The sequence below is a fragment of the Sturnira hondurensis genome, unplaced genomic scaffold, assembly GCF_014824575.4.
Source record: "Sturnira hondurensis isolate 20B ecotype Veracruz unplaced genomic scaffold, ASM1482457v3 Scaffold0003693, whole genome shotgun sequence".
Taxonomy (NCBI): Eukaryota; Metazoa; Chordata; class Mammalia; order Chiroptera; family Phyllostomidae; genus Sturnira; species Sturnira hondurensis.
Genome location: NW_028076324.1, coordinates 3623367 through 3647996, shown reverse-complemented (window position 1 = coordinate 3647996; position 24630 = coordinate 3623367). Strand labels below are relative to the sequence as shown.

Below are 24630 nucleotides of genomic sequence, written 5' to 3'. Positions count from 1 at the left end.
ACAGATGAGGAAACTGAGACTCAGAGTGGTTAAGAAGAAACCAGAAGTGAAGCAGAAAACAGAAATTCTTCCAGCTCTGTCTCCCAGACCAGCTGGGAGTAGTTGGAGGGACCGGCCCCAAAGCATGTGTTTCTCCCACAAACCACAAGGGTGCTTCGTGGCATAAAATACTATGCGCTCTGTCAACCACTAGAGATGGTTACAGTCTAAATCTAATTGCTGCCCCCCCAGAGCCTAGAGATCCAGGCGCCTAAGACACACACAGGACAGCAGCCAGGGCTGCCCCATTTTGGCCCTTAGGATCAATCCTGACTGCAGACAGGGGTCTCCACCTCCTCCCAGGATCCCAAGTCCCAGGGTGGATTACTAGAAGTTAGCCTCATTCTCAGGGCAGCCTGAGACATGGTCAGGTTCCTTTCCTAGATGCTTCGGGTTAGCAGGTCCCTCAGAGTTATCTAATCTGCCATGCTCACAGTAGCACTGGGTGGGCAGCACAGGTGTCTTTATCTTCCACGGACAGAAGCACACACTTGAACAAGAAGCTACAAAGTGACTTGACCCCAGGCTCAGTGGGAAGTGGCTGATCTTATTTTCTGTAGGGACTAGGCACCAAGATTCTTGTGCTGCCCCCTGGTGTCTGTGTCCTTTACTTCATCTGCCCATGGAACCCTTCACCCACTTCCTTCTTTGCCCCTTTCACTAGCACCTCTAGTAATGGACTTAGTGTAAAGAGACATCCTGCTAATGTGGGCACCTCTTCACACGAACAGGTTAATGCTTCTCAGCTAGCAAGTGTACTTAAACAGGGGTCTTTTGGGGAGTCACAGCATTCACTCAACCTCTTGATTCCAGCTCCTAGATATCGACCCCATCCTCCCCTTCTTCCATCCCTTCTGCCTCTGCCCAGGCCCAAGTCACCATCAGGTTGCCCCATCTCCGGCAACAGCCTCTTGTGGATGCCCAGCACCCACTCTTGGCTTCCCACCTGCCTCCCCCTGAGCCAATTACTCCTTCACAGCCAGAGCAAACTCTTCAAAATGGAAATCCAGTCCTGGCTTGTCAGTGCATAAAGCCCTCTACCAACTCCCATTATTCCCAGGATTAAACCCTGGGCGTGACTGACCGGGCCTGCATGGTCCAGCTCTGTCCACCTCTTGAGCCTCACCTTGTGCTGATGCTCAGCTTTCCAGATAGACGCTCTTCTGGGTCCTTTTATACACCTGCTCCTCCTTAGGGCTAACTGCACTTCTGCCTCCCGGGAAGACCCCAGGTTGCACGTCCTTGCAGCCTCACCTACCTCTCCCTCATGAACCAGCTGTCGTTTTATCTTTCTTCCCGTGGTCACTTGATTAGTATATATCCTTCCAGGGGCTGTAGGCACTGGGTGGCAGGAACCATGTTTGCAGGCTGAGCACTCTGTCTAGACTTGGGGACTGGGCAACCTCCTGTAAAATGTAAAAAACGGAGCATTTTACACTTCTTCCATAGACTTGCATTAAATCCCTGTGCTTTCTACAATGAACAGTTTCTGTAACTAGCAACCTAAAGAAACACTACCACAGCCCTGGCTGGTGTAGCTCAGTCGGTTGAGCGCCGGTCTGCAAACCAAAGGGTCACTGGTTCGATTCCCAGTCAGGGCACATGCCTGGGTTGCAGGCCAGTTCCCAATGGGGGATGCACGAGAGGCAACCATACATTGATATTTCTCTCTCTCTCTTTCCCTTCCCCTCTAAAGATAAACAAATGAAAAATTAAAACAAAGAAACACTGCCACAAAGAAAAGATGGCCCTGTGGTTGGGGTGCCTGATATCTCCTGCTTTGTATGGAGCTGCCTTTTATGTATGAGTCTGGGTAGGAGCCCCATGATGGGTGGGGGGATCCGCATGACCCCTCAGAGCAGCAATGCCACCTGGGGACTCTTCCACTCAAGTTGGCCCTTTGGACCAGGGGACACTAGGCCAAGCCTGTGAGTTTGGACTTGGAAACAACACACTGACTTTAGAGATGCCTTTTGAATTAGTCCTGGTCAAACTGACCCCCTCTGACTTTCAAGACATGAGATGAAATGCTGCGTGAGACGGCTGACCCGGGGGTCTGGACCTCTTTAGTGAGTGCCTGTCTCGGCAGGCAGCCACCTCACTGTCGTTAGCACAGCACTTTACAGGTTATAGAGCGGTTTCCCTTCCAGAGGTCCCAAGATGAGTGAGACGTCGTCTGTTTTGAACCTACAGAAATCCTGTGAAATAAGGGAGTCAAGAAACATTTTCCTTATCTTACCTATGAGGACACCAAGCTTGAGGGGACTCGGGGGCTAACTCAAAGTCACACAGCTGGTAGTGGAGGGCACTGGGACTGTCTAACTCTGAGTCTAAGGCACTTCAGACCCGACCACACTGACCCTGCTGTCCCCCCAAGCAATGGGCAGAGCAGCCTAAGTAACCACAGTGGGCTTGACCCAAGCATGGTGGGCAGGAATGGCCTGATTAATAAGGCGACATTTGAGCAAAGATTTGAAGAAGATGTGGGAGTTGGTCATGAGGTATCTGGGGGAAGGGTGTCCTAGGCAGAGGGAACAGACCGTGCAAAACATATCTGCCGAAATTGAGGGAGCGTGAGGGGCCTCACACTGGGGTACAGTGAGCAGGGGAGCGAGGAGAACTATGGGAGATGATGCCAGAGAGGTGACAGGGTGGGGGTGCCAGGGCACATCCCATGCACCCAGCAGACTATTATGAGGATTTGTCTTTCCCCCAAAGGAGCACAGAGAAGGCATCACAGCTGAGTGGAGTCTCTGCCTTCTTGGCACCCCCACAGCACAAAACACTCTCTAAATTAGTCTTACCTGTTCCCACTGGAGTCTTTAAGTTACTCAAGGGCAAACTGCATTGTCTAAGGCTCCTGGGTATCCTTCGTGGTGATTCCAATGTAGTCCTATTGGCTGAATGAGAGAAGAAACAAATTTCTGTTTGGCTCTATTGTATGGAGGACATGAAGATGGTACCCTCCCCTGCTCCAGGGAGCAATTACAGCTCCCAGTCCTGGGCTGGAGTCCACTAGCTTCTACCCTCTGCCTTCGAGAGAGATTTTTCTATCTGGGGGCCTAGCATTTCAAGAGGATCCACGAAATGTTTACCATTTGGCACTGATGCTGGTATCAGGAATGGCTTTTCTTTGCTCTATTATCACAGGGGTGGGAGGCAGGTGGAGGTACTGAATCAGGCTGACTCAATCATAGGAGGTTCCCATCATGTACGGAGCCCATTCGTTCAATGAGCAGTGTGGGTGGCTTGCCCTGTGCTCCCTGATGGCATGGGGACACTGTACCTGCAGCTTATCAGAGTAGGAAAGATAATGTAAAAAGCAGCCACCTTAGAACTGGAGGTGGAGAGGGGGCAGCTGCCATCTGAGCCCAGAGGCGGAAATCGAGTAGGAGCCGGCTAGGAGAGGTAGTGGGGAGGCCTGAGGTACGTCGTGGCCAGAGAACAAATAGCATTTGCAACGGCATGTTGAAGACAGAGAGGGATTCAGTGTGGCCGAGGAGAAGAGTGCGAGAGTGTGATGGGCCAAGGTAAGGTCTGTGGATGTGACCCTGAAGGTGAAGGGTTAAGAAGGGAGCCTGCCAGGGCTTTTATATCTCAGAGAAGCTGGGGACACAAGGGGACAAGACTGTGGGCAAGGAGACTAATAAAGAGAATGTATCCATTTCACCAGCAGTGGGAGGCAAGGGAAGTCCAGACCCACAGCAAGACATGGCTCACTGCATGTCCCAGCTGCTGGCGGTCAATGGGAAAAGCAGCACTGAGAAGGGGGGCAACGGGGGATCTATGGGCAGACAGACCCAGGTGTGAGTCCCAACTCTTCCGGTTACTGGTGTGTGCCTGTGAGAAGTCTCTCAAATTTTCTGAGCTGCAGCGACTTCATCTATAAAATAGAAATAATTTTAATAATACTGTTCATATACAAGAGGGAACCCCTCAAGAAAGGGAATTATCTTCTGGTGGATGGGTCTCTTATAGTACAGGCTTCCCCCACTACGTGAGTGTTCTAGGAACCCATCTGTATCAGTGTACTAGCTGGCATTGTTGTGAGGGGCTGCGTTCAGCTTCAGCAAATTTTTTTTAGACTCTTTCCATGTGTTTGCCTACCGTGATGGGTGACACATGACTCACGATGGGTGTCATATGAGTGTACCTGCTCTACCACACTGAGTGTTCAGCAGGTTTTGACCAACAAACGGCATGACAGCCACGCCCCACTCTCCCTATTCGCCCAATCTCATCCTAAGTGACTTCGTTTTTGTTTTCCAGGATGAAAAAAGTCCTCAAAGGGGAACATTTTCCTGATGTGGCTCGAGGTGAAACAAAGAATGGCAGAACCAATGAGTTCAAAAATTGTTTTGAACTGTGGGAAAAGGGTCTCGATAGGTGTTTATATCAAATGGAGAGTGCTTTGAAGGTGACTGAAGTTTAAACATGTACAAATAAGTACAGTTTTTTATCCATGAATTCCTTTGGGGGGGGCTCCTCCCCTCATACATGGGTAAAGAGACCTGCTTTGGACCCTATGCTTCAGAAAGCCCAGCTCTGGGCCTATTAAGGGAGAATGGCCGTGGGGCCAGGGGACCTGTCCACCCACAGTTACCTCCTTCTCTTCTACTCCATGCTCTAACAATCAGGACTCAGAAATTTTTTTGCCAAATGGCCTGCGTTCAGGCCCATGCTGGCCTCTCTCCTGGTCTGTGCAGCGTGGGGTGAAGGCTGGACTCTTGGTCTGGGGTGCCCTTGCCTCAGCACAAGGGTCCTCAGGTGGGAAAAGAGAGAAGGAGGGCCACCGTTAGGTCTGAGGCCTCACACCCCCAACCCCGCACGGGCCAGGGTCCAAGGATGCAGATTTATAACCTGCCTTTGAGGTTGTCATAAAGGCGTATGTGTTAAGGCAAGAGGAGAGAACCAACGTTGCCTAACAGTTTGTCAGCTTGGTTTACAACACTCGAATATTTGGACACATGGCCTGTGGGCCTCCATGTGTGCATTTGCTTAGGACCTGTCCAGTGCCAGGGGTGGGCCTGATTCTGGGCCTGGCTTGCTGGTTTGCTTAAGAGGCAAAGACACTCGGTGCTGCACACAGACAGGAGCTGTTGTCATGGGACTCACTCTCCTCCTCACTGTGGCGTCTCGGCACCTGCTGCGGTTGGCTCTCATATCTTGGGGACGCCTGTGGGACTCATCATCTAGATGAATATGTCCAGGGCCAGGCCCGCCGCATCCCAGTGACCACTGGGAAAAGGTCTCCTAGGGCATGTACATTTGAAGGAAGTCAGAAATGATGCCACTAATGACTTCAGTGGAGCAGCCCTGATGGGTGAGAGAGAGGCTTCTAGGTTGTTCTAAGTACCATCTCACCCAGGGAGCCAGGCTCCTTTGAATGATGGGAAGTGCCCTGGATAGGAAAGAGGAGATCCAGGTTCTAGACCAGGCTCTGTTACTAATTAGACCTTTGTCAACTCACTTTCCCTGTTGGCTGATTTTCTCATCACTGACACGAGGAAGTCAAGCTCTGGCATCTCCTGATCCATGATTTCATGATACTGCCCCCCGCCCAACTGAATAGAATCTTTCATTCTGGGCAGTGGGAGAAAGCAGGACCAGAAACTGCAAGGTGGGAGGGTCTGGCAGATACTGAAACTCTGGGGTAGCAAGAGGTCAAGGCCAGCTGGACGGAGTGGGTCTGGTGGGCTTGTCACAAGGCTGGGATGAGAAGTTGCAAGTGAGACACTTGGAACAAGGCTGTACCCCCTATCCTTGGGGAGAGTCTGCTTATTCTCTGCCCTGCTTTAACTTTGGTGGGTGGATGGGGGTGGGAGGTGAGGTGGTCCTAGACCTGAAAGCAGGAGGAGGAAGTCTAGGGCCTCCAGCAGAACTCTCTGCTCGTGATGGAAGCAAACGCAGAGAAGCCCATTGCTTCACAAACTCAACAGTGCACCTAATGGCTGAGCCAACAGCTGCTGCTAAGGAGTTTATTCTTTCCATTTCCACCAGCCAGTCTGGGATGATACTTTAGGGTGTCGGGGGGGAAATTGTCACAAACAGGAATGAAGTTGAACTTAATCATTCTATCACTAAGGAAACCTAAACCATAATCATGGACTTTAGGGGTGGGATCAAGGCTAGGTTGCAGAAGATAAGAGCGCTTTTCATTCATCCCACAGAGCCCTGGGAAGGGATTCTAGGGGAAGCTGGTCTTCGGATCCTCATACCCAGCCCCTTTCTAAGAATTCCACTGCAAGTACACAACTCCCTAAGTGGAAGCAGAATCTTCCTTGTACATAGCTGCTCTCCTAAAATCAACTCAAACCGACTTCTCCATCGACGTTAAAACAAATGGGATACACACTTTCTCTCCCATCCCATCCTGATCGGCGATCGAGGTGGGGAGGAAATACGGGTAACCTGAACAACACGGGGGTCAGGGGCATAGGCTCTCCTCACAATCAAAAATCTGAGTGTGACTTTTGATTTGTCCAGAACTTAATGTGAATGTCCTGCTGTTGACTGGAAGCCTTACTGATAACGAACAGTTAATTAATGCATGTTTTATATGTTTGTGTATTATACACTGTATTCTTACAATAAAGTAAGCTTAAAGAAAAGTTAATCATAAGGAGGATAAAATATATTTACAGTATTTATTGGAAAAAAACCACCTATAAGTGCACCCGTGCGGTTCAAACTTGTGTTGTTCAGAGGTCAACTGTGTTCTTATACTATACAGTTCAGGCTTCTGGAAGCTTGGGTCTGTCCCTGGCTCTGTTCCTTGTTATCAGGCTTGTTTGGGCAAATATCTAACCCTTCTGAGTGTCAGTTTTCTCACCCGCACACCTACCACTCTGAGTTGTTGTGAGGATTAGAATTAATGCCTACACAATGCCTGAAATAATGTTTGGCACCGAGCAGGCACCTGATAAATGTTTCTTATCATGTCTGTGAGCCAAATGAGTCTCTGATTGTGCACCACCCGAAACGGAGCATGACTGTACCTCATTCTAGTCTAATACATGGTGTGAGCAAATATTGGGCAATCAAGCTGGCAGGATTTCCAAATATCTCAGCTGCCTTATTTGTCTTCGTTGAACACGAGGTAGCTCTGCTGGGAATCTGACACCGGAAAAACAGGATGGAGCACGGAGCAGACAAACATGCCTCGTGGCTCGGCCACAGGTTTCAGGCACAGACTCAGGGCACGTCCCAGCAGGGATACAGCCAGCCACTTCGGCGGGGTCAGCTACCACTCAACTGACTAACATCTTATGACTATGACTGTTTCTGGTTCACAGAGAGAACTGGCAGCAGACAGGGAGAGAAAAAGAAATACAGGCACACAGAGGGACCTATCGAATGCACATTGGGATGAGAGAAACCAAGGTGCAGACAACGGACTGATGAATGCACAGCGAGATTGCATCGGCAGGACCGCCAATGAATCACTTTCGGGTTAATGTTTCCTGGTCAGGTCAATGTGTTTAGCAAGCAGCATTCCCTCATTGCAAATGGTAGTTGGGGATGATGCCATAGGCTTATGAGAAGGAGAGAAAGAGGGAGGGAGAGAGAAGGAGGAGGGAGGAAGAAAGTGAGGGGGAGAAGGAGGAATAGAAGTTGAGAAAGAAAAGAGAAGGGAAGAAAACTGTTCAGAATGGGTGCTATGGTTTGAATGTGTCCCCCCCGCCAAATTCATATTTTGGAATCCTCACCCCCACAGGTGCTCTTAGGAGGCAAGGCCTTTGGGAGGTGATTAGATCTTGAGACTGAAGCCCACGTGAGTGGAATGAGTGTCATTATAAAGAGATCCCCTATAGCCCCCTCTCCCCTTCCACCGTGTGAGGGTGCAGGAAGTAGGCACCAGCTATGAACCAAGAAGTGGGCTCTAACCAGCACAGTCTGCTGGTGCCTTGATCTTGGACTCCAGCCTTCAGCACTGTGAGCAATAAACTTCTGCTGTGTGTACGCCACCCGGCCTGTAGTATTTGGTTGGAGCAGCCCCAGTGGACTAAGACAGTGGGACTAGGATGTTCTTCTCCGGTGTCCTGGTGTCCTGGAGCCCAGAGCCTCTGATGTGAACAGGAAGTGACCAGAAAGAACTAATAGCCTGACTCTCCTGCTGCCCAGTCATGAAGGCCTTGGTCCATGCAGCCCTGGGCAGTCTACCTGTTGCAGGAAAAGCCAGGTCAGCCCTGGGCTAAGAGTTCTGCAGCCAAACCGCTCCTGTGGCAAAGCCCCACCTCAGGGCAGCCTCATCACACCTTCTCTCTGTAGGACCCACCCTCTCCTCCTTGGACCTGACCTCAGTTTTTGTTGTAGACCCCTCTGCCTGGTTTTAGGAATTGTATCTCGACCCCTTGAGGCTAAGGTCGAGGGATGAACTTTGGAATGGCAGCCGCAGGAGACAAAGCCTGTCTCTGGTAGCAAACGCTGCCTCGGTTTCCTCTCCCTGGCCCCAAAGCTTGGTCGGAAGTCAATGATGGATAAGACCCCTCACAGCAGGGGGCAACCTAAGCCAGACTTGATCACTTGGGAGGCCTTCATGGAAGGACTTGGTGGGGGGGGTGGCTCTGCAACAAAGAGCAATTGACTCCCCCCCCCCAGCTTTGAGATAGCCCGAGTCCCCATGTTCCCATGTCCTCTGGGAGAAGCGCTTCCTGGCTCTAGTCCCCTTAAGCCTGAATACCTGTTGGGAGAGGTGCAGCTCCTTGCCTTGCTAGAGCGTGTCCTGGGGAAAAATCTGGCATCACAAAGACTTGCTGATAAACCTGTGAAATCTGCTCTGCTAAGAGCGCTTTCAGTCATATGTTAAGGGTTCGAGCAGGAAATGAGTATGTCTCCCAAAGTTTCTGCAACTCTCTTCCTGACAGACACTGACTCATACTAAGCCCTCAGATTTCTTTGAAATGTTATTTACTGTTTGATCCTTGCCGCCCTGTATTCCTGTGTGTTACAACCCAATAAAAGGCTATGGAGGAGGGTGCTCAGGGCCTTTTTTTCCTTGGAGAAACTGGCTGCTACTGGCCTTTGTCTCCCCAGAGAAACTGGCCATAGCCCACTTCTCCTCCCCAAACAGATCTCATCATGTCTCGGTCATATTTACACACCCCAACCATGGCACCCGGGGGGACTCACGAGGAAGTCGCTCCCACAAGTTTTCTGAGCTGGAGGTACTTCTTCATCCTTACAAGTCAGGGATTATGGTCCTGAAGGGGTTAGGATATCTTTGTAGTTTTCCAGTTGGGAAAAAATGACCTGTCAGCAGTTGGGAGGGAAGAGTTCCTTAGAATGTATAAAATCCGCTCAACTTTACCCCATCCCCAACTGACCTTTCTTAACCTAAAGTCCAGCCACGCAAACTACTCAGGCCTGTGGAATCTCAGAGTCTGAGAGAAATCAGATGGAGGCAAAAAGAAGTCAGGCAGAAGCTAAGTTTAAATACAGTTAAGACCCAAACATCACACTCCTTCTGAACTGTGTTTTTACAAAAGGCTTCTTGCCATCAGGAGAATCATTGGTTTTTGAAACCCATTCACATTCAACATGCCCGCACAATACACTCAGCACCTGCAAAATACTAGGTTCCAGGCTAGATCATTTTTCTTGCATGATCTGACTTATGTGTTAGAAAACGGTAGAGAAATGCTTCATACATCCAGTCAAGTGTACCTATTTGCAGGTCCTGAAACTCATAGATCCTCTAATCTTTCCCTAAGTGTGTGAATTCTATTTCCCCTCTCCCTTTCCCCCAGTATCTACTCCTCTAACTAAAATTGGTGCCCTCACCCATGCTTCCCCGTCACCAGGGGCAAAGTGCTATCCTAACACTCCACCCCGATGTCACCAATCTCGTGTTCATCTCTCCTAATAGATTCCAAGGCCTGTAAGGTCAGGGATGGCATCTCACTCACTTCATTCCTGGAAATGTTGCTAGTGCCCCATACCACCTCCCAGGGCTGGGACTCATGGGTCCCTAACCCAGCTATGTATGCACAAATGAAGGGCTGAATGAGCACACCTGCTTATAAACCCTTGTGCTCAGTGTCCTTTGCTAAAGAATGAATGGAAGGGGAGCCAGCTGAACCTAGGATCCCAGAAACGTTCTGGAAGGACAGCTGGTGATGGGGTTGGAGGTTTGAGGGCTTGGTCATTGGTCCTCTCCCACCCCAGGAAGGAGCTTGATGGGGCTCCCTTAGTTCACCCACGATGTGATCTGGCCACCACTGGTCCTCCCATACTGACTTCACAGAAAGACAGGAAGGATCTCTCCCCGTTATTAATAGGCCTGTGTGATTGGTCCTCTTTTCTAAGGTGATAAAAAGGGTAGTTGATTACTCACTTCACCTTCTTTTTCAGCAAGGGACAAACTTCATGTCCTTTCTGCAGATGAAGAGGCTGAGACGAGAGAGGGTCACTTCCTCCAATGCCTCCACAACTGGCCGCCAGTCTAGGACTTCTTTTCCCCCTCCAGCCCTGAGCTGGGGAGTGAGGCGCATTAAAATGCTTCTCATTCATTAAATGCCACTTGGGGAAATTCCACTACTTGCCCCACCTTCCCCCAAGGCCCAGGCAGCTGAGGTGTTTGCACCTGGATGTCTGGAATGCGTGTGCACCAAGTAGGGGCAGAGCAAGAGGGGGTGGGGTGGGTCTTAGGACATTTCTGAGCCTCGAGTTCATCTCTCAGTGGCCAGTGGGTCCCTCCTGATGGCTTGAGCAAGGTAATGAGAATCTAGCCCCCCCCCCCGCCCCCCTGGCTGTAGGCCCTTCATAGGCCAGACACTCTCCTGGGAGTCCTGTTTGGGAAACTGTTTGGGCTAGAGTGGGGGCCAGGGTCTGGGCAGGCCTTGTCTGTGGGAAATTACACGAGCTAAGAGGGAGGGTGCTGGGAGGCCAAAGCCATAGGGGTGGGCTGCCTGGGAGGCCTGAGATGTGGAGAACTGAGGTACGAAAGGCCAAGGCAGCCCCTGGTCCTCTCGCTGCTGACTCTGAGCCTGGCGCTGCCAGACCCCGGCCTGCGTGCTCATCAGAGAGCCCGGTTTCTGGCACTGTCCCAGGACAAAGGTTTTGGTGCCTTCAGCATTGGTTTTGGTCCCATTTCTTTGCAGATATGGTACATTTGGAAAATAAGAAAAAAATCAAACAGTTCAAAAAGAAAAGAATAATCATTCATATTCATCACCCATAACTAACTTTTATTAATATTCAGTATAGCCCTGGCTGGTGTAGCTCAGTGGATTGAGCACAGGCCTGTGAACCAGAGGGTCCCGGTTTGATTCCCAGTCAGGGCACATGCCTGGGTTGCAGGCCAGTTCCCTGCAGGCCAACTCCCAGCAGGGGATGCACAAAAGGCAACCACACATTGATGTTTCTCTCCCTCTCCCCTTCCCCTCTAAAGGTAAATAAATAAATAAAATATTTAAAAAAAAATATTCAGTATATTTGCTTCTACGTTTTCTCATGCTGTATATTGTCCTAAAAAGTATAATTAACTCCAAGTAAATTGATTCTTCTTTTAAAATGATTAGATATTATAGGTAAAGCTAAGTCCCCTCTGACTAGCCCCTGCCACTCACCCCTCCCCAGAAATAATCACCGCTGTGAGTTTGGAATTTATTTTCCTCAGTTACAGCTTCACTTTCATGCACATGAGTATATGAAACGCGTGCACACGCACACATTTCATTTTGTTCGTTTGCATTTTTAACTAATGGCATAACCCTGCATGTGTGACTTTGCAATTTGCCTTTTCCTCCCCAGTGGGTGCTTGGTGTTGATTCACATGAATCTGGGCTTCTTCACAGACCCTTCCCGACGGACATTTTCACTGTACCAGTCACATGGTACCGCGTCATCCTTGTCTACCTGTGCTTCTCCGGCGTAGGTTCCTGGAGGTGCAATTGACAGGCCTTTTCTCTTTTGCTAGATACTGACAGATCTCCTTCCTCCTAGTGAGGCGGCCAGTTATATCTCAACCAGTAGGACCTGTTGGCCCACTAACCAAGCCCAGTGGACAGGACTTCACGGCAGGCTTGGGCCTACTATTCTTGTTCCTGGCTCTGTCTCACCTTCCTCCTCTTGTTCTCCCCTTTGACTCATTTCCCCGCATCTACTTAAAAATGTTTTATTTAAATGTCTTGTAGATGTGAATCACTTTAGTGTAACTACAGTCCTTTTTGGAACAAGGTAGCAAGGCAATCTGTAAATGAGAGTACTTCAGGTAGTGGGGGAGTTCTTTCAGGCCTGATCTGTGAGGCCTCCCCCATCTCGCTGGGGAGAATTCTCCAGTTCCCAGTCCTTGTAGCCACTGGGTTGCCCCAGCCTCAAGCCCAGCCCTGGCCTATTTCCTCATGTTCTTGGGGCTTGTTCTGTGTCCCACTGAGTAACTAGGACCCTCCTGGGCCCTCAGCTCTGAAAGAGCTTCTACCGACTCAGCCTCGACTTACCAGCAGGGGCTCCAGCTGGCGCCCCCAGGGGGCCTGGAGAGGGCCTTGGGCTGCCAAGCTGCAGGCGTTGCTGACCTCTCTTTAAATGATTGAGAAGGTCTGACTTGTGGCAGCTCGGCCTTCAGGGTTTGAAGCTCCCAGGACATCTGCTCTCAGCTGAAACCAGTCATTAGTGGGATTGTGGAATGGAAGTCTGGGAAGAGCTTTCTAAGAGGCCAAGTGCTGGAGAAAGAGGAGGACTGGACTGCGGGTCAGGAGACCTGGCGCTAGTCCTAGTGTTCCTGCTCGCCAGCTTGCAGCCTTGGGCAAGTCCTTCTCTTAACCCTGTCCGATGGGCACAATATGACCCAGATGAAAGTTTTTTCCATCATTCAAGTAACTACAACCGGGCACTTTCAATGTGCTAAGAACTGTTCGAGGGGCTGGAGAGAGTGTGAGGATGGACAGGAACAATAAAACCTCTTTTGTGGGGGCTACCTTCATTCTAGTGAGCAAAGCCAGGGAGTAATGTTCAAATTAACCAACCAACAAGGTAACTTTAGCTACTGTTAAGTACCATCAAGAAAATAAAATTAGGTAACTAAAGGGAGGTTCCTGGGGAAAAGGCCATTGTCTAGGCCCATGATGCCTTATAATGGGGTGATAGTACTGGGTGTGGACATAAATAGGAAGCTTAGTGTCCTCAGCAGATTGTGAAGGAGCTGGGGACAGACTCTCCGGGTACCTATCCATTGGGCTCAGCATATAGAGAACTTTCCACCCAACAGCGATCACTGGGGTGGGGGCAGGGGGTGGGAACAGAGCAGCTCTGGCCCTGGCCACGCGGTCGTGGCTCATTCTCAAGGCAGGGAGCACAGCAGTGTCTCCTCGGGGTGTGGGAGAGGGCATAGCCGTGGCTTCTCTGGGTGGGGGCACAGCAGCATGGACTCCGGCAGCTCTGTTAGCTGGGGCAGCATCTGCAAACACTGTGGGAGTCAGCCGTGGTGAAACCTTCTGGGTGTCTACAGCAGCTGCTGGGGTCTTCCTGATCTCCTTTCCTCATGTGGGAAGGTCATAGTGATGGGGTCCCTCTTGGCACCCAGCTGTGCCAGAGGGACTGAGGTGACCCAGGTAAGACACTTCCTCTGATTCTCTGTGCAGCCTCTCTTGGGGTTTTGTTGTTGTTGTTGTTTGTTTGTTTGTTTGGGGATTTGTTTGGTTTTGCTGTGTTGGGCTGATGCAAGTTCTTCATTGCATTCCAGAGCTCTCCCAGAGCTATTTTCATCTGTTTGTTGTTCTTTATTTGTTACTTTTGTTGTTGTCTCTTTGCGGGGGAGGGGTTCAAGCATCAGGACCTCCTAGTGTGCTAATTTGCCGAGATCACTTTTCCTCTTTACTTTGGAGCTACATCTTCAATCCATCACGATGTACTTTAAATGAATACTGACTTTGCTCCATTTCTCATGCTCCTCTGTGTTATGACTGTCAAATGTATTTATGTGTTATAAACTTACAGTGTGATTTTATAATTTGTGCTTCAAGCAATCATATGTGTTTTTAAAAAGTTAAGAGAAGACAAGATATTTATGTTATTATATATAGTTTTATTTATCTACATCCTCTCCATTCCCAATGCTTTTTGTTCCTTTCTGTGAACTGGCTGCCATCTGGCATCATTTTCTTTCAGTCAGAAGGACTTCCTTTAGTTTTTCTTGTACTGTAAGTCAGATAGAAACAAATTCTCTCCAGTTCTGTTTAACTGGAAAAGTATTTATATCAACTCCGTTTTTCTAGGATAGTTTTATTGGATAGTGAATTCTTAGGTGATAGTTCTTTTGTTCTTTTAGTGTTTGGAATATATCATTGTACTGCCTTCCATCACTATTGTTTCTGACGAGATATCAACTGTTAATCATATTGTTGCCATAAATATGTTGCATTATTTTTTTCTCTTGCTGCTTGCAAAATTATCTTTTATTTGATTTTTCAATATTTGGCCCCTGATGTTGAGGTGTGGTTCTCTTTGTGCTTATGTTATGTTGGGTTCATGTAGTTTCATGCCTGTCCTAGTTGGTTTGGGCTGTTGTAGCAAAATAGCATAGATGGGTGGCTTATAAACAACAGAAATTATTTCCCACTGTTCTGGAGACTGGGAAGTCCAAGGTCAAGGTGCCAGCAGACTTGGAGTCTGGTGAGGACCTGCTTCATTGATGGCTATCTTTTTGCTCTAACCTCACATGGTAGAAGGGAGGAAGGAACTCTCAGGACTCTTTTATAATGGCACTAACTCTAATTCTTTTCCAGATAAATAAAACTGAGAGGTTGAATTTCTTTCCAACTTTTATGAGGCTTCACGCTCATGACCTCATCTCTACCCAAAGGCTCTTCCTTCTAATATCATCACTCTGGGCCTTAGGTTTCAACATATGAGTTTGGGGGAGGACACAACATTCAGACCACAACACTGACTCTTGAAATCAATGTTATTCATGAACACTGGAGCATTTTCAATTAGTTTCTCCTTAAATAATTTTTCTGTGCCTTTTTTGCTTTCTGCTCCTTTGGGACTCCTATTACACTTATTTTGAACATTTTACACTGTGTGGCCTTAACTTTTATTGCTGTATCTTCAAATTCACAGCTTCTTCTTCTGTCATCTCAGATCTCCTATTGAACATATCTATCAAATTTTTAATGTTAGTGTCTGTAGTTTGCCGCTCTAGAAATTCCATTTTGTCCCTTTTATAAGTTCCATTTCTCTGTTGAGATTCCCTTTCTGTTGATTCACTGTTAACATTAATTGTTATAATTCTTTAAGTGTATTTTCCTTTTATTCCTTGAACCAAACTATAACAGCTTAGAGTCAGAATCTATTGACTTTTTTTTTTCTGGTCACAGTTTTCTGTTTCTTTGCATGTCTAGTAATTTCCGGTTGAAAATTGGACATTGTAGTGCAACCCTGATTTCTGGTTTATTTTCCTGAAAGTGTTTGGTTGGTTGTTTTAGAAACTGATCTGCATTTGAGTTGCAGTGTTGGTCTCCTCCATCACATGTAGCCACTGAAGTCACTGTGTAGTTTTTATTTTTAGTGTTTTACTTCATTTTCTAGTCCAGCTCTCTAAAGGTGTCCCCTGTTTCTGCATTGTTTAATGGTCGAACAATCATTGAGACAGAGGTTACGTTCAGGCACCTTGAACATGCAAACCTCCCACTTTCTGTTACCCAAGCTGTTTGTAGTGGGAGTGGCAAATTCAAATGTGCAGGAAGTCCTCAGGTCTCCCCTGCCGTCCACCTTTTCTGCACCACGGGGTCTCCCTGGCTCGTGATACTTTAGCAGTCAGTCAGGGATGCGTGGGGAGTTTACAATATCCAGGATTGGATATTGTAAATATCTGCCTTCTCATAGCTGCCAAACTTCCAGGATTTTCCCCATCACATGTCGGGGTGATCTTCCCACTCTGAACAGAGATTATAACCGTTAAGAGGCTAAACCAATAAAGCTGCAGTTTTTCACTTCCTGGCTAAAACTGATTCCTTGACCTCTGCCTTATAAAACTGTAGGTTTTCATTTCCCCACCCCAGACCTAATCTGTCACCTCCAGCTGAGAAAGCTGCTGGTTTTCACTAATAGTCCTAAAAACATACTCACTGTTCCCACCTGTAAAGCTGTGATTCTTGTTACCGAAGGGATTGAGGGAGGGGGAGGAGGTGTAGATCCCCTAAGCAAGAAGATCACAGACTCATGACCATTTGGATGCAGTAGCAGTTTTTAAAGATTAAATGCTTTTCAATTTGTTGTGTGCCTTTGGTCACTTTCCAGTGTCCTGAAATGGTTGGTTTTGTCAACTTTGTCTAATTTCATACTTGGTGTGTTTTTTTTTTCAGAAGGAAATTGCCCAACTTCTCACACCACCTTTCCTGAAGTGAATCTTGGACTGGATTTTTTAAATGTTTCTTCCACTCAAATATTCTACTGCCCACAGCTTTTGGCCTGAATCAGAAATGTACTGGTGTACAGAGGCCAGTGAAGACACATGGAAGCAAAGCTCTGAATTTTGCATAAGTTACCTCAAATGTTACAAAAATAAATGAGAAAGCCAGTGAAGCTGAACACTGAACTGGGGGTTTCAGAGCCTGGGTCAAGGCTTAGTGTAGCCCTGTGAGGTCTCTCTGAGGTTCCCCAACAAAAGTGTCTAAAAAGGGCTCCCCTAGCCTCACCTATCCCATCTCAGTGCTTCACATCCTCTTCTCTGGCTCTTTCCCCCACTTCCCATAAGCCACTCTCATGGATTCTGTGACTCCATCAGAGCTAAAATGGCTGAAATTAACTTTCACTTCAACTCAGACACCTGAAACCCAAGAGCAAAGTCATTTCCTTGTTCTTTTCTGAGTGACTGAGGGAATCATTTTTAGGTTTTTCTTTTTTCAACCCCCCTCTAGAGATACACAGAAAGATGAAGTTTCTTTTTTCCAGACCACAATAAGCTAGCTAATGTAAAACCTCCCCTCCCTGCAAATTGAACTCTCACATCCCCTCACACTATAACCTTAATTAAATAGATGAGCCAGAGTCAGAGGAAAAAGGGATTTCCCCCTTATGAAGGTAGATTTTCTGCTTCTCACTATATTCTTGGTATCCTCAAGTCCAAGTATGTAAAAATTGTCCAAAAGTCACTTGCTTAGTCCCCACTGATAAAAACAGCAGATATAATTAGGCAACATCACTGGATCCTTGCTTAGAAAAAGGTTCAACCAAGTTAGGCATCTGCCTCTAAACATTTGCAGGATTCTTAGTCACAAATCAAGTTCAAAGCCATCTCCTTGGTAACTTCCCCCAATAGTCCTGATGGAGTTATTGCCCGTGCCTCTGGTTAAACACTGTGCTTTGTGGAGGCTTCCATGGCTGCGCTTAGACTATAATCATCGTAACTGTTACTTATATCTCTATCCTTAGTTGGGCGTGTGCTTACTGCAGACAGTCCCAAAATTTCTTGTGCTAATTGAATTGATATAGCAGGACTGAATTATCCTGTCTCAAATCAGTAAAGTTTGAACTGTAAGTTTAAGCAGTTCAAGAGTCTCTAAACTTGTATTTAATGCTTAGGTCCAACTCTTGGGTGTCAGGAGATGAAGACTGTAAAAAATTAATAGCTGCAATTCACGGAGCACAGCCAGCTCTGGACGCTGCTCTGGGCCCTTTGCTGCCAAGAGCAGAAGAGGACAAAGCTGTTTCAAAGACCAGATTTGGGACGTTGATTAGGCTCACCGCATTACCTACCGGTCCTTTGGAGCTTACTAAGTTCTAAATATTATAATAAACACTTTTCCTGCATTGATCTATTTATTTTCACAAAAATCTTTTGGGGAAAAGAAGCAAAATTTTCCAAGGAGCCTTAAAACCCAAGAAGTCTATGTTGCTATGAGCATCTGTCAAAAGGGGCTTGTTGTTTTTTTTTAACCAGGAACACACAGTGAAATATTGTCTTTGTCCTAAAATCCAAGGAAAGAAATCCATGGGGAAACTGAGACTGTGGACTGTGGTCTCAGACCAGAGATAGAAGCAGGTCTGTCTGAACTTCATCCCCCCAGTCTCCCCAGACATAAAGGCAGGAGAGGAGCCCACCCACTGGCTTTCTTTGGTACATGTAACAGAAAGCAATGACCCCCCCCCCCCAAATTTCTAAATTTAACTTAAAAAAAGAAAGTGGATAACTGGTGGCTCACCTGTCTGGCTGGACCAGCAGGTCTCCTGAGGTCCCTCAGCTGGTGAAGTCCGGGACAGCTCCTCTCCACTCTAGATTTTAAGGCCCTTCCTCAGTGTCCTCCTTCAGTCTCTGCCCCTCTAAGTTTTCATAGCCAAGTGAAGCAGCACTTTGGACAGGCTCTGAGAGCAGAATCAACGCCTGGCTAGAGTGCTATAAAATAACAAACAAACAAAAAAAACAGGTACTAGCTATTGAGAGCCAATTCTGTGCCCTTCCCTCACACCCTTGCTATCACTCATGCTCACAGTATCTCACGGGCCAGGCATTATCAACAGCATTTGGAAAGCCAAACCAACAAGGCTGAGAGACCAGACAGAGGCCCTGGCTTGCACAGAAGGCACCAGGCAGTGGATCCCAAGCTTTTTGCTGTACTGCAGACAAATGCTGCAAAGCAAAATACCTGATAGAGTTAGCTTGAAGGCTTACTAATTCTGCCAGGCTCGTGTAGGAAAAACACCACCCGTGTTGGTAAACCAAACCCCCCTGAGAAAACTTTCTGGTGGCACAGGGGTATTCTGACCAATGTGGCCCAGGGCCAGAGAAAGACCAGCTGCTCATGGGCCATTCTGGGGCAGTGGCGCCCATTGGACCCAGGGAACCCATGGAAGCTTTCAAAGTGCTCGGGAGGGGCGGGGCTCCTCAGGAGGGGAGGGGCTCCTGGGGGGCAGCTGGTGCACAGACTGAAGATCCTGCCACCTCTGCCCCGCGCTTGTGGTGGGCAGGAAGCCACGAGCTGTATGAACTGACTGAGACAGCTGAGATGGGCTTTTCCTTTAGGATTGCATCAGCAGTTGCTGGTTATAAGTAGGAGGCCATTACACCACATGGATGCTGGGATTTGACGAGCTATGGTGAAGAGCCACTGAGTGCTGCCAAGGTAAGACTGCATCTTCTGCCTTCTAGGCCATCTCATTTCCTTAAACTGTACAAACAGTGCTGTAAGGCCCGTAGTTGAGAAAGCAGTCAGGAACGTTGCTACGGATGTTACAGACAGAGAGAGAAGACATTAATATGGTCTGAGCCACAGCTACGAATAGATTGTTCCATCACTGGTTCATTTCAATTTTAGAGAGGTTGTTTTCTCTTTAATTATATTTAATTGATTATGCTATTAGAGTTGTCCTGATTTTCCCCCTTTACCCTCCTCCACCCAGCACCCCCCACTCCCTCAGGCAATCCCCCTAGCATTGTTCATGTCCATGGGTCGTATGCCTAAGTTCTTTGGCCTCTCCACTCCCTATGCTGTACTTTACATCCCCATGGCTATTCTGTGACTACCTATTTGTGCTTCCTAATCCCCTCACTTCTTCCTCCATTCTCCCATAAGCCCCTCCCATCTGCCAACCATCTGGTAACAAACTCTTTTTTCTTGCTGCTTTTAAGAGTCTCTCTTTATCTGAAACATTTGGCATTTTAATTATGATGTATCTTGGAGTGGGCCTCTCTGCATCCATCGTGTTTGGGACTTTCTGTGCTTTCTGTGCTTGCATGTCTATTTCCTTCACAGAATTAGGGAAGCTTTTTCCCACTATTTTTTTCCAGAAAAAAAAATAGATAGATAGATTTCCAGTTTCTTGTTCTGCCTCTTCTCCTATTGGCACCCCTATGATGTGACTGTTGGACCTCTTGAAGTTGTCCCAGAGGCTGCTTATACTATCCTAATTTTTTTGGATTCTTTTTCCTTCTTGCTGTTCTGTAAGGTTTGCTTGGGGATTTTGTTTGTTTGTTTGTTTTGAGTTTTCCTGCTTCCTTATGTTCCAAAGCATTGATTTGATTCTCAGCTTCATCCATTCTACTGTTGTTTCCCTGGAAATTATTCTTTATTTCAGTTAATGAATCCTTCATTTCTGACTGGATCTTTTTTAATGCTGTTGAGGTCCTCACTAAGTTTCTTGAGCATCCTTATAACCAGTGTTTCGAACCCTGCATCTGATAGATTGTTTATCTCCATTTCATTTAGCTCTTTTTCTAGAGTTTTGACCCGTTCTTTCATTTGGGCCATGTTTCTTTGTCTCTTCATTTTGGCAGCCTCCCTGTGTTTGTTTCTATGTATTAGGTAGAGCTGCATTGACTCTGTGTCTTGGTAGTGTGGCCTAATGTAGTAGGTGTCCTGTAGGGTCCAGTGGCACAGCTTCCCCTGTCACCCAGGCTAGGTGCTCATGGTGGGCCCTTTGTGTGGGTTCAGTACACTGTCCTTTTGTAGTTGAGCCTTGGTTGCTGTTGGCAGATTAATGGAAGGGATTTACCCAGGTCAGTCAGTTCCAAGGATTGACTGTGACCACTTGCCACCAACCTCCGCTCTCCGTGGAGGACCAGCTGTTTAGGGGCAGGGTGGTGGTGCTCCTACATGGTCTGTAGCTCTCCACTGGGTATGCTGGCCCTTGGAATTTCCCAGGTGGTATAGGCCAAGATCAGTCTCTACCTGTGTTTTGCCTGGGGCACCCAGCCTAAACTGTAAAGCAATCTGAGGTGGCTGCTACTTGTGCTGGGTTTAGAGATTCCCAAGCAAAACCAAGCTGTGATTCTAATCTGTCTGCTGTGAGTACTGGGTCTTGGCTCACTGAAGCCAGCTCTTTCTTACTTCATAGGATTTAGGAAGTTGTGAAGCCTGCATCAAGACTAGCCATTCCTAGGAAAACCAGCTTGGGTAGGAGCATAAATTGGGTGGGGCAGAGCCTCTGGGGATCTCCAAGGTAGGTCAAACAGTGATAGCCAGGTTCCTGGAGCCTCAGATATGGCACCAGCCTACAGGCTGTATGGGGGGAGGGCTTATCAAAGGGACAATAGCCTCTGCTCACCCTGATGCCAGACACTTCAGTTTCTCCCTGTTTACCACTGGTGCTTTTCAAGCTGCTACCTTAATGCTGGAGCTCAGAAGGAGTGAGTCTGAGTAAGTGGGTCTGTGTGGGGGTTCTTTAAGAGGAACTGCTTAAGGCTCCAGCAGTTCCTTTCACCGACTCAATCCCCATTGGTTTTTGTAGCCAGAAGTTGTGGGGACATATCTTCCCGGCACTGGAACCCTGGGCTGGGGGGTGGGCCTGGTGTGGGGCTGGGACTCTTTGCTCCTGGGATATCTCTCCCTAATTTTTATTCACTTGGACCAGCTCTTCTGTGTCTGTGCCCTTCCTACCAGTCTAGATAGGTGTGGTTTCCTTAACTCTGTAGTTGTCAAACTTCGCTTCGGTTCACCTCAATTTTGGGATTGTCAAACTTCCATTCAGCTCAATTTCTGGTTTTCCTAAGTGATAGTTGTTTTATATCTTAGTTGTAATTTTGATGTGATTGTGCAAAGAGGCAAGCCATGTCTGCCTATGCTGCCATTTTGCAGTGAATGCTCTCTCTCTCTTTCTCTTTTGATTTGTGAAAGTTTATTCATTCAAAGTAGATCCTGCTACAGAAGAAGACAGACAAATCCGTGGGCTGGGGATATGGCTGGGCACACACATGACAGCCAGGGGGGCTCCAAAAGTTACTCAGCCTCTCAATGCCAGAGGGCATTGCTAGCTATGGAGCAGAGCCGACAGAGGCCAGCTGTGACACATGGGAGTGTCTGGCTCAAGGTGAATGATGAGTTGTTGCTTTTGTTTCATTTTGTTTGTTTTTGACAAGGTTTTCCATTTTTTCAGGCATTCAGGGGTAGGGTGATGGAATAGGTTTAATGGTGATCTTCTTGTTTAAGAGATCTATTTGTCCATCTGTGGAAAAGAAAGGACAATTGGTAGCGTGTTGTATTTTTTAAAATTCTAGGGTTCTGACACCTTTTCCAGTCATTTTCTACCTGGCCACTGCTTTTACCCTCAACTGTCCACACTGCCAAGCAACTAAACAATTGCTATATCATTGTGCTTCCCTAGTTATAGGGGAGAATTCTGTATAATATATATGGAGATACTCCTCTTTCCCGGATGGGAGCTGGATTCCCCTCCCCTTGAGTGAGGACTGGACACGCAGATGGAAAGGGAAAAGCAGAAGCTTTGCAGTGGAGAATCCTGGCAGATGGCAGCTCGGGCAGCTGATCACGGTTAACATCTTGAGGGATAAGTCACGCACTGCGTAACTCCTGCTATGATACAAGGAGGAAATACTTCACCTCTGTGCTATTCTTTCCCCAAATGCATTAATCCCAGTCTAGTCATGAAAAACATCGGACAAACCCAAATTGAGGGGGCAGTCTACAGGCCGTTTGATCTTCAAATTTGTCAAGGTCGTGAAAAACGAGGAAAGCTGGGCAAATGGTCACACGTCAGAGACATGACAACTGAATCTAGAATTCACACCCTGGACTGGACTGAATCCTGGAACAACAACAGCAATACAAAGTCAGGTGAAAGTCAGGTGACAAACAGGTGAAACTTAAAGAAAGCCTAGTATTTTAATTGGCAGCATTGTACCAACGTGAATTTCTCAGTTCCGGCGACTGTAGCATGGAGAGGTGAGATGTTAACACTAGGGGAAGCTGAGTAAAGGGTATACGCGAAGTCTCTATACCGTCTTTGTCATTTTTCCACAAACCTAAAATTACTCTAAATTAAAGCTTGAAAAAAAAATCATACGTATCCAACTTTAGAGCAGAAGTGATCAAAATCCGAGCATGCTTGGGAAAATGAGTCCACAGCCCAGGGGTCCCTGCTGAGTCTCTGAGTGTTCTAGAACCTAGCTGACCTTCTTCATTTTTTACCGTTTTCTCTCTCAACCCCCATCTTACTCCAAGAAAGCCCTAACTTTCCCTCCCTTGATGGTGTTTCTCATTGGTCATTTATTTTCTCATCCAACGTACATTTTTGAGACCTCTCTCTGTGTCATGGGTTTTAGAGCCAAGCACCCCATCCTCTATCAGCCCAGCAGGGCTCACTAGGCTGGATCACACCCTCGGGCCTCCAAGTGCATGCCCAGTACCCAACCCTGACCCCTCCCCAGCTAGGAAGCAGAAAGCCAATAATAGGAGCAAGTGGGGGCCCAACCCTGCATAGACTGCCTGGTGGAATCTGCTGTCCTCTGAGCTCAGTCCACGCCATGGAATCTGCGGCCAGCCAAGCACTGTGAGCTGTGCTGGAAAACAATCCCCTCTGAGTGAAGCTGTGGCCTTAGGGACCTGGAGTGGAACCCAAGGGCCAGTTCCTGCTTGAGTGACCACTGGGCCTTGGGAGCCCACTCTGCTGCCCTAGAAGCTGCAGCAGCCAGATGAGGCCAGCAGCCTTGCTTGTGAGGTTCAGGTATGTGGGGAGGTGAGGAGGAAACAGAGAAGCCTGACACCCTACCCCGACTCCCCTCTACCCCCAGCCCCAGACACAGCAGAGCAGGTGTGCCCTTATTCAAAGGTGAAGTTTGAAACAGATTACAAAAACGTTTCGGAAGCAAGAGAGAAAGAAGAAAGAATTACAAAGCTACAGGAAGACAGCACTTAGATGAAAATCACAACCCTTAGATGAAGATCACAACTAAAGAGTGGTGATTACCACCGGGCCTAAACGACCGTTCTTGTCGCATCTCCTGCTCCCCACGCTGCCAGCCTGGAAGCTTGGACAGCACCAGCTACGTGCTGCTTCTGAATGCACCAGCCCATGCCCCACCGGCCCCTCTACTTGGGGTCTCCTCCACTCGGGGTCCCCTCCACGTGTTCTCACCTGGGCAAGTCCCATTCACTCTAGTTCTCAGGATTAGCACCAATGTCTTCTCTTCTGTCACCAGGGCCCAAGTCTATCCCTGTGTCCCCGAAAACCTCCTGTGCATGCTCAGGGCTCTTTGTTTTCAGACCTGCTGCCCCTCTGGACCTGAGCTGCTCCAGAGTGGGGACCAGGTCCTCCCTCCATTCTCCTCTGGGTCCCATTGCTCAGATGGTGTCTGGCATGGGTAGGCACCCTACAAGATGGTTCTTGACTGAAAGAAACTAAGACAAGACCTCAAATGCAAGTGAATGAGGGAAGAAGTTTAAAGGAGCGAAGGCATATAGGATTCATGATCACCCTTAGCCACAGTGAGCTGTGGGGGTCCTTGCAGAAGGAGATGGGGTGTCACCAGGCCTCTGGCATGATCTTCTCCCTGCAAGGCCATGTGGGGTAGAGGAAGGTTCTGGGTCTTGGGGCCAGCCAGTCCTACATGAGGACCTGGCTCTGCCTCTTGCTATGTGGGAGAGTGTGAGTGACCTGCTCTCTAGGGAATGGGCGCAGTCACATCCAGCTCCAAGCTCAGATGTGAGAACTAAATTGAGAAAAATGATCAAAGCATGCAGGCTGAGACATAGGATAGGCTTGGCCCGGGCACTGTGGCACCCGAGTGACCTCTGCACCCCCTGGGCCACGGTGTGGTTCACGCTTCCTCACAAAGGGCTCATGCTTCCAAAGCCATGGAGGTTCTCTCGGGTGTCTTGTCTTCTCTGGCCTCAGCACACCTTGGTACCTGGGCTGCCA

The 24630-nt window shown here is 48.0% G+C and overlaps 1 protein-coding gene and 1 long non-coding RNA gene across 3 annotated transcripts in view; one reads left to right on the top strand and one right to left on the bottom strand.

The window, feature by feature from the left end:
• Nucleotides 1-328: 328 nt before the first annotated feature.
• LOC118984327 (uncharacterized) lies at nt 329-18224 on the bottom strand. Its single transcript, XR_005065909.1, has 3 exons — nt 18183-18224; nt 2844-2932; nt 329-1445 (listed from the first exon to the last, which is right to left on the bottom strand). It is a non-coding gene; the product is annotated as an uncharacterized LOC118984327 (long non-coding RNA).
• Nucleotides 18225-18914: 690 nt separating this feature from the next.
• The window catches only part of BLK (BLK proto-oncogene, Src family tyrosine kinase), a 55051-nt gene continuing 49335 nt past the window's right edge, over nt 18915-24630 (top strand). For both annotated transcript variants that reach the window (XM_037042174.1, XM_037042176.1), the window contains exon 1: nt 18915-19100. The gene's annotated coding sequence lies outside the window, so the exon portion shown is untranslated. The remainder of the gene's footprint in view (nt 19101-24630) is intronic.